Here is a 10,296-nt window from a genome sequence, read left to right on the forward strand (position 1 = left end):
CGTGATTTAACTTATTTTAATGAAATTAGTTAAAAAAAAACATTACGTTGCTGCGCTCTATTGACCACTTCTACTCGTTCCCTTTATGACTTGTGACCTCACAATGTTACAACTTACACACCGCTTTTCTTACAAGTCTAAACTGGACTTACGATATTTATTTATAGCCATTTAGTCTGGCTTTTCGTGAGAAAAGTTCATAATTTATGATAATTTCAATGTAATAATAAAAAATGGACCGAGTTAATTCAAATGGCTAAAGTTACTCTTCAGAATTGAAGTAAACCAACTTTACACTGTATATACCTACTGTAAAACCAACTTACTATGGAATCTGACGAATTATCAAAGTAACAAAAACATTTTAAACATACTTAATAACCGGAAACTTAATAACAAAGGATACCGCCAAATTAACCACAAAATATGGTGTACACCTACATTGTAATATAAGTTTATTACCGAATTCCTGGGTCAATGGCATCACATCCTTGGTTATTGAACCGTCCTTTTCCATCTTTGCAAGTTATACACCGTCTCGATGAATCGGCTTTATGCAAACATTTTTTCCAGTGTATTTTATGGAAAAAAACCTCTAAATATCAACTTTCAGAATTCAATAAAATATAAAGTTAGAAGTTTTTATACATAAAATGAATTACAAAACGACCAATGAAATACTTAGATATATTATCATAGGCGCCGGCAGGATTAAAGAATTTCAAGGTGTATGGTGTATGTATCCACCCTTATAATTATAGATGCTGTGTCTGAGACTTCTTCTAAATTTTTTTATGGCGCAAGGTGTACCTACTTGCATCCCAATCTCGGCGCTAATGCGTACTATAAATATCTACAAGTTAACTGGTTTTTTACTTGAAACCAAAATACATAATATCAATATTACAAGAAAAGTTAAAGCTAAGGTAAAATGTCAAAAATAGAGACACAAATTATCGCAGCCGCAGCGGTAACAGGGGATTGACTTCTGCGTTAAAATTACCGTTCGAATGAAATTACAACGAAATTACGAGTACCTACAGACTATAAAGAGCCTGTTCTCACTTGTCGGGTGTCGGCTCCGTTTTGTGTCGGATGGCATCATTGACATTTCTATAAAAAATCGCGTCAGGCAAGTGTGAATAGCTTTAAGTATATAAATGTTCTGCCACTAGAACAACCGATTAAAATCCGGGCCCGACATCCAACAAGTGAGAAACCAGCTCTTACTCGATCATTGTTATTGTATTTAAAAGTTCAACAATGTTTTTCACCAGTTTCGGATGATGGTAATTTCAAAAATAGATCTTTAGGTTACTATTGACATAGACAGACAGCATAGTCAAAATACCACGCACAGGACTTATCACGCTAACACACACAAATAATTGTGTGATAAGTCCTGTGGTATTTTGACTATGAGTGAAAATCACGAAAGTTTAAGACTTTCTAAAGACAGACAGCCATAAAAATTAAGACTTTTCTTATCGGTTGTGCTAAGTTTCTCGTGGCACATGCTTCTTGGCAATGATGGTCTTTCCGATAGCGCTAGACTTCGCTGGTGTTATAAAAGAGTGACATGTAAAAGAGTCCTTTGCGGCCTAAGTATTTACAAAATAAATGTTTTGATTTTCATAAGCGGACGGATTTAAGAAGCGGACGCCAATACATGTACACGGTTGAAAATATGGCCTCTCGTTACTTAATCCTCTTTAGTATATAAGGTGTTAATTAAATAACTGAAAACGTCAGACACCCCAATCCGTTTTTTTTTTCATTTTAAGTTAGGTGATTGCATTTATGTAACTTCATTATTTTAAAAGATATTCGTGTGTTTTGCTAAGTTAGTAATTCTACTTCATTTCTAACTCTACACTCATAATTTGTATTTGTCAGTTGCGCTGTTACGTTTCTAGAAGAAAATCACACAGTGACAGCAAAACGGCCAGATTAAACTATCGAAATCAAGTATTAAACCTCGCTAAAATACTTAATTGACGCTGGTTGCAGTCGTAACTTTTAGACGGGACACAGTAAAAAAGGTATTTAAGAACACAAACACAACCTAATTTAAAACATAATATAACCAATTCTACTCTCGATTCTGAGCAAACTACTTTCTGGTTTTCAGTTATTTAATTAACACCTTGTAATTATGTTAGGGGGAAAACGAGCAGGTCAATTAAGTACCTGATGGAAAGCAATCACCGCCGCCCATGAGTTACGGACGCGTTGCTGGCCCTTTGATTAATGGTATAGGCTCGTTTTTGAACATCCCCTAGTTGTATCGGTCCGGAAATACTGGCGCTGCAAGCTGCCAAATTTTCACCGTGCGTGACAAGAAGTTCCGCAAGAAACGAATACGCTCTCTCTTCTGCCTTCAGTATCTACAGTAATCTACACAAACTACAATCTAATGGCGAAATATTGGGGTAAATCCTGTCACCCTTTTATTCTTTCACCAGCCTAATAAAATTCATCACCATTTAAACAACATTATAATATAATATTCTGATAGAAGACATTTCAAAATAAGTAGAAGTAGGTATTTGTACAATGCCTCCTAATTTCCCTTTTTTTTCTTAAATAATATTGATATTTAAATACATATACCTATAAACACAGGCCTTGTTTAAAGTATAGTTGAACTTGATTGCCCCTTTACTTATCATAGTAGGTGGGTACTCAATACTCAATAGGTACATTCTCGATCGCCTAGCAGGTAACAGATTGTTGCACAGAATCAGAATTCGTAATCGAAAATAATCGGCCAATGAGCCTAAAACGCGTTTTGAGACAAATACATTTTTGAACACAACGGCTAAGTTAATTGTCATGTTTATTTCTTCACTTCTTTCTCCATTTTTCAGCGTTGTTATGCTTTAAAGTTATTAAAAATCCAACATACAACAAAACAATTTTCATGAGTTTTATGTAGGTATTTAAAAATCAAGGATGAGTTTTAATACCCATATAAGCCACACTACCCATCAGCGGGGTCTATGTTTTTGTGTTTAGGTATCGTCTAGGAAGCATTGTTCAAGATTAACAACTCCAAAACGTCTACCTGTTCGAGAGCTGGTTGGAAGACCATTACATTGAGTAAGCATATTTAATTCGCGAGTTCGAGGACCATTAACCTAAATCAATTGTTTGGTCAAAGCAAATTCGGTGTCTCGCGAAATGAACAATAAAATCAATAAAAATCTAGGTCAGTGATTGCTAAAAGCTCTTAAATACTTGAGTAAATTAAGTACTTGAAAATGAATTAATATTTTAATGAAAATGTGATTTGGCTTAAGCGTGTTGGCTTCAATTAAACAGCACCAAGTAGGTAAGCTGAAAACCAACGGAAAAAGACCACGACCTTATAGTCAAGTGGTTAGAGAATCTTGGTTGGTGGAGAAAAAAAAACAACCCTACTTTACGTCTATGGGAAGTACCCACAGATTACAGTACGATTACTTGGAGGTGCTTGGAGTTAACACTTGACAGATGGGCGTGCCTTCAGTCAATTTTAAACTTTGAGGTCATACAAATAAAATATTTTTTACTTACATAATCTGTAAACGTGGGTAGCGGTATACTAAAAATGGTTTTATTTGTATGACGTCAAAGTTGAAAATAAATAAATATCATGGGACACCTAGTCCCAAACTAAGCAAAGCTTGTACTATGGACACTAGGCAACGGATAAACATACTTATATAGATAAATACATATTAAACATCCAAGACCCGAGAACAAACATTCGTATTATTCATACAAATATCTGCCCCGGCCGGGATTCGAACCGGGACCTTAAGCTTCGTAGTCAGGTTCTCTAACCACTCGACCATCCGGTCGTCAAAAATTGACTGAAGGTACGCCCATCTGTCAAGTGTTAACTCGAATTAATCAAACTGTACCCCACAGATAAATTATTAATTTTTCGGCGTGACTGATATATTAATGCAAATTACAGCTTTCTAGTACCAACCGTCTCTGAGCTCAGCCGCGGACGGACAGACGAACAGACATTATGGCGAAACTATAAGGGTTCCTAGTTGACTACGGAGCCCTAAAAATGGCTTAGATTCACGTAACAGAAATTATCTTGAAGGTTGTAGGTAGGTACGTAGATAAATATAATACATATGTATGTATGTATAGTAATGCAAAGTTATGTGGTATTAGGTATTTGTTTTTCGAGTTTTTAGGTTATGCGGGTATTGTAGAGCAGATAGCGATGTTAGTTTGCAAATAGTAGGTATTATTTCAAAGCATAAATATTTTTCCACTGATTACCTAATATGCCTAAATCTATACTATCTACAATATTTATACTAATATTATAAAGAAGAAAGATTTAGATTTTTGTATGTTTGTATTTTTGGATGTTTGTTACGAATTAACTCAAAAACTGCTGGACCGATTTTAAAAATTATTTCACTAAGTATTAGAATGCTAAATTATTCAAAAATGCCATAGCCTATATTTATTACCAGGAAAAATTAGGATTCGTACTAAAACTTCAATAATGTAACTCAAAGTGTAAAAAAAGTTGCCATAAAACATATTTCATCGCATGCGCTGTGGAAACTATTGATGATAAAACTACGCTTTTTTACATTTTAAAAGTTGACTGAAATACCGACTAAAATCAGACCATGTTATCCAAATAAATAATTTAATATTCAAGACGGTTTCAATACCTGTAGATTACTTTTTAATGAAATAATAATATAAAATAATAATAATAAATATCACGGGACACTTGACACCAATTGACCTAGTCCCAAACTAAGCAAAGCTTGTACTTACTATGGACACTAGGCAACGGATAAGCATACTTATATAGATAAAATACATACTTAAATACATATTAAAGATTCGTATTATTCATACAAATATCTGCCCCGGCCGGGATTCGAACCCGAGACCTTAAGCTTCGTAGCCAGGTTCTCTAACCACTTAGCCATCCGGTAGTTTAACTATAAATTCAAATCGGACATTCCATTCAAATGATATAACGAATTTAAAAAGAACATTTTTAACAAAAAAGTAAAACCGACAGAAAGTATCATTTGGTAAACTGAACCTGATGAAGAAGACCGTAGATGACCAATGGAACTCGTCAGAGCTAAGTAATGCTCACTCTTCTATAAACGATCATGATTAATATACCTAGATAAGCGACTAAGTAAGAAGAATATTTAAGTAAATGATTCTTTCGAACTGATCTGATGCTGAAGCCGGAAGGTAGGCAACGGAACTGTGTTATAAAACAACGTAACTAGGTAAGCCGTGTTTGGCCTTAATGGAATCGTTGTGAGATGTACTTTGGCTAAAAATCACTAAAAAGTGAGAAATACAGTTTTTTAAAAAAAAGTAAAACCGACTCCAAAAAAAAAAAAAATGAAAAATTGAACCGACTACAAAACCCTTGAAAATATTTGGCTTAACCGGATGATCGGTCCACACTTAAGCGTCAGCGGGACCATAAGATACGAAGTTCAAATTTGGCACTTCGTACTATAGGCACAGAATAAGTACCTAATAGGGTCAGTATCGCCAATATGGGCGATGTCACTCGAACCAACTAAACTGAATCGTGATTGTGGAAACTTTTTTTAACCTTTTCGTAGAACAAGTCATAATAACATCGCATTGCTTCACAAGGGAATTTATTATGACACTTCCTGCGAGAACGTTCTACGGTGGGTCAGGAATCAAATGGTTCGACTGTACTCTTGCCTACGTCCATAACTCACTCGCTAATTGATCCTGACACAACCCGTGTGACACTTTCACTGTCTTATGTAACTCATTTACGCCACGAACTTTTTCCTCGCCAGTTAGCACTATTACCGCCGGCGACTGTGACCTAGCCGGTGGTGTTAATGCGATGACAATGCGCGTGAGAGGTAAACTATGTGTTAACAATACTGGCCACGGATTCGATCGCTAGCAGCTAGTTTTGGACCCAAATCGAAATAAAAGGTGAAAAAATTGTAACGCGGTGCATCAAATATACTTATCTTCATTGCTTAACAAACCATTGTTTAGGTATAGTATTTTATGCAACAGTTATATAACAGGGTCCAAAAAAGGTGAGTGGCATGAGTTACGGTATGAGCTTTAGCAAACATCGTAAGAAAAAGACGCCACGAGCTTTTTTTGACTTAGTTATACAACGTTGCGAATACTTTTTCTTCAACTACTTACTTATTAATTACAAAATTAGAGAAATAGTAAACTTTAAACGTGTTCATACTTTAGTAAAAAGTATAGCAAACGCAAAGAGAAGGTAAACAACAATAAACAAGTGAGAAATATGAAAATGTAAAAATTTGTCTAAGTTAAATTTTGTTTTTATTCCAGAATCTTGTTATGTATGCTGTTATATTACTTTAATGCTCGTGATTAAGTAAATCACAGATTCAGTACATACATAGGAGTAGAAAAAATATCCTACTAATACTATAAATGTGAAAGTTTGTGAGTGAGTGAGTGAGTATGTTTGTTACTTCTTCAAGCTGAAACGGCTGGATGGATTTGGATGAAATTTGGCGGAAATTTATTTTATAACCTGGATTAAAACATAGGATACTTTTTATCCCGATATGCCCACGGGATAGGGATAAAATCTCGAAATAACAACCGCTGGGCTTAGAGTCATGAAATATGGTATGTGGGTAGCTGGACGTTTGGAATAACACATAGGCGACTAATTGACCCGATATTCCCACGGGATACCTAGGGTTAAAATCTTGAAATAACAACCGCTGGGCTTAGAGCCATGAAATTTAGTATGTAGGTAGCTGGACCTCTGGAATAACGCTACTTTTTATTCCGATATTCCCACGGGATAGGGATGAAAAATTGAAATAGTAACCGCTGAGCTTAGAATCATGAAATTTGGTATGTAGGTAGTTGGACGTCTGGAATAACACATAGGTGACTTTTTGACCCGATATTCCCACGGGATATCTAGGGATAAAATCTTGAAATAACGACCGCTGGGCTTAGAGCCATGAAATTAAGTATGTAGGTAGCTGGATCTCTGTAATAACACATAGGCTACTTTTTATACCGATATTCCCACGGGATAGTTTTGTAACTAAGGGACCCCAATACATCCCTGTATTATTATTACTATTATTTTGTATTTTTTTGTTTAATTGTACCTATACTGTAGTTTTTAAGTATTTTATTTGTAATTATTTTATTTTGAAAAAATGACTTTCTGCCTAGTTTCTTGCTGGGCATTCTTCTTGGCAATGATGGTCTTTCCGAAAGCGCTGGTAGTTTAAAAAATGACGTGTAAAAGTGTCCATTGCGGCTTATTTACTGAATAAATTATTTGAATTTGGATTAAGAATTTGAATTTGAAAAGGGAAAAATTTTGAAATTTCAGCACTGGGTTTAGAGTCTTGAATTTTGTACAGTTCTTCACAACACAACCTCAATGAAGACCAAGATATAAATTTTGGAAATTTCTAGGGGAATTTTGTAAAATCCCGAAAATTTCAATTGTAACTACCAGACCGAATAGTTTATGCATGCGAAGCCGCGGGTAAAAGCTAGTTAAATAAACACGAAGATATGGACGTTTTAAAACGTCAATTAGACAGAGAGGTCTGTCATAGACTGACGTCATATGCTACGACGGCCAAAGAAAGTTCACCTTCAATCTCTCATACGGCTATATATCTTGCTTATTTTTCAACAGATATTGATTTTTACCTTATTTTTACGTGATTCGTTTTATTTTCCGGTTTTATTATTTTTAATTAAGTAATTTATAATTCTCTATGCTAAAAAAAACTTCTCATTGATATTTTCTGTTCAGACCACATCAGAGAAGCATCAGAGCAAATATTACCTATCGAAAATACAAACTGAGACATGGATGCACAGAAAAACCAGGAAAAGAGACCAGCGCTGGGATTCGAACCCAGGTCCTCAACAATCCATGCTGCATGCTATAACCCCTACACCATACCTGGTCCAGCGGTTATGTCTGAAATATTTCACTCACTCAGTGCATCTGCACTTAGCTCGCGACAACATAATATCGCAGCAGATCAACACACCACCGTATCAACTGAAAATAATGTATCATATGGTGTTATCTATATATCTGGCACTTGAGGTATCCCATCCTTGGCCTCTAGGTTGGCAACGCATCTGCAATACCCCTGGTACTTATTGCAGATGTTTATGGGCGGTGGTGATCTCTTACAATTAGGAGACCCACTCGTTTTCCATCCAGTCGAATAAAAATAAAAATAAAAACATATAAAAGGCTTTGTCCTGAATGACTGACGGATCAACACACAGCCTAAACCGCAGATCGTAGAGACCTGAAACTTGGAGGGTGTGATCTTTGTTTGACGTAGGCATCCGATAAGAAAGGATTTTCCGAAAAGGGGCAAGGGGGAAAGGACAACGTGATTCCTTGGTCCAATCTACTTCAAATTTTGCATAAACATTCATTAACAGAACTGATGGACACATCCCTGTTTTGAGTCCCGGAGAAGGATATAGAATAGTTCTTATCCCGGAAAATTAGTTCCCGCGGGATAGCGATAAACGAAATCTTTGCGGGCGGAGTCGCGGGCAAAAGCTAGTTATAACATGAAGTCCGGTTATTTCAGCGATTGGTTAGATAACAGCATTTATTTTTCAAAATTATGAATTTTGCATTTCGTTTTCAGAAAAACTACAGGTCTGAAAAGTGCGCAATTTGAGAAAAGCAGGTTTCGGGAAATGCATGGTTTATCGCTCTCCTAGCTGGTCCAGCGGTGGTGTAGGGGTTATAGCACGTAGCACGGATTGCTGAGGACCGGGTTCGATTCTCAGCGCTGGTCACTTTTTCTGGTTTTTCTGTGCATCCATGTCTCAGTTTGGTTTTCGCGGGATACCCGTAAAAGTAATAAATTTGGAGTTGAAATAAAAAATACAAAAAGACTCCAATAACCAATCACAAATATTACCTGTTTAGCAGCAAAATTGCACATGCTGAGTGGAGACCCTTTTTCGGTGACAATTGGTGTCATCACCATACAGTTTATTGTGATTTTGCTTGTATAGTAATATATTATTGTTTTTTGTGTTTGGTGGTGGTACTGTTGGGACCGTTAATAAATCATTTTTCTTTCTTTTTCTTTCTTTCAAAATTTGCCTTGTACTGATTGACGATAACATTATCCAAATATGCTTTTTATTCCTTTCAGAACTGGTAAATACCATTGTGTGGTTCTTAAGATTCACTTTTTCTCAAAAATATTCGTATTATGTGGACGGGCCCGGTATCACACGATTGCGCATGACGTAAATCGTACATTCACGCGCAAATATGCCGGGGCCGTCCACATAATACAATCCATCCAATAAAAAGCGAATCTTAAGTACCACACAACTGTATTGACCAGTTCTGAAAGGGATTAGCCTGTTGCATGATTTTCTCAATGTCAACAAAAACGGCTGTACAATAGTGAAGTTGTAGTTTTCATGTTTGCTTATATGCAGGTAAATAATATGTGTATGTTTCACGCCTCAAGCTTAAATTGGCATATTTTAATTCCGTCTCAAATATCATGACTTAAAAAAATAACTAGGTACTTCTTAGGAAAAGCCTTCGATACCAAGTATAATCCATTTCAATAGAATCTGACAATCCTGTAGACACGTCCAGCCAAGATAACTAATATGAACACCGAGTTGCCTAGGTCGTGGTGATGAGACTATTATTCTGTTTTGATTCCTTTTATATTATAATCACATCAACAGGGGCATACATAATTAAGTGTACCCACGTAAGGGTGTCTTAAATGTCTAGAAATTGACAGATTGTATTCAAATATATAGTTTAGTTCAATTAGTAGATCTATTATTGTAACATTTACCATTTAAATAGAACATGATAGAACATAAATTGCAGTCATAAAGTGTATTGGAACGCCATCTAGTTAGGGCCTCTAAAACTAGACGCTAACGTTTGTCATCTGCATCGTAGTGATGGCGAATAGTGTAAGATCTCGCAGTAAAGTTCTCTATCATTCTAGTATTAGATCGCGAAATCTGGCTTTTATTAAGTGTTACATACGAGGTCAATGCTGCAGGGTTGAAAAGTTTTATGATTGCAGCAAACAGAATAGTGACAACTTATTTCTCCAGTTATTTAGACTTGTCTTTTTCTATAACACCTCATTAACGTTTAAAAGATATGAATGCGATTGTTAAAAAAGATATCAAAAAAAAGTAGAGGTAAGGTAAGGAGAAGGTAAGGAGAACCCTAAGGTTTTCTGA

The sequence above is a fragment of the Choristoneura fumiferana genome, chromosome Z (assembly GCF_025370935.1).
Source record: "Choristoneura fumiferana chromosome Z, NRCan_CFum_1, whole genome shotgun sequence".
Lineage (NCBI taxonomy): Eukaryota > Metazoa > Arthropoda > Insecta > Lepidoptera > Tortricidae > Choristoneura > Choristoneura fumiferana.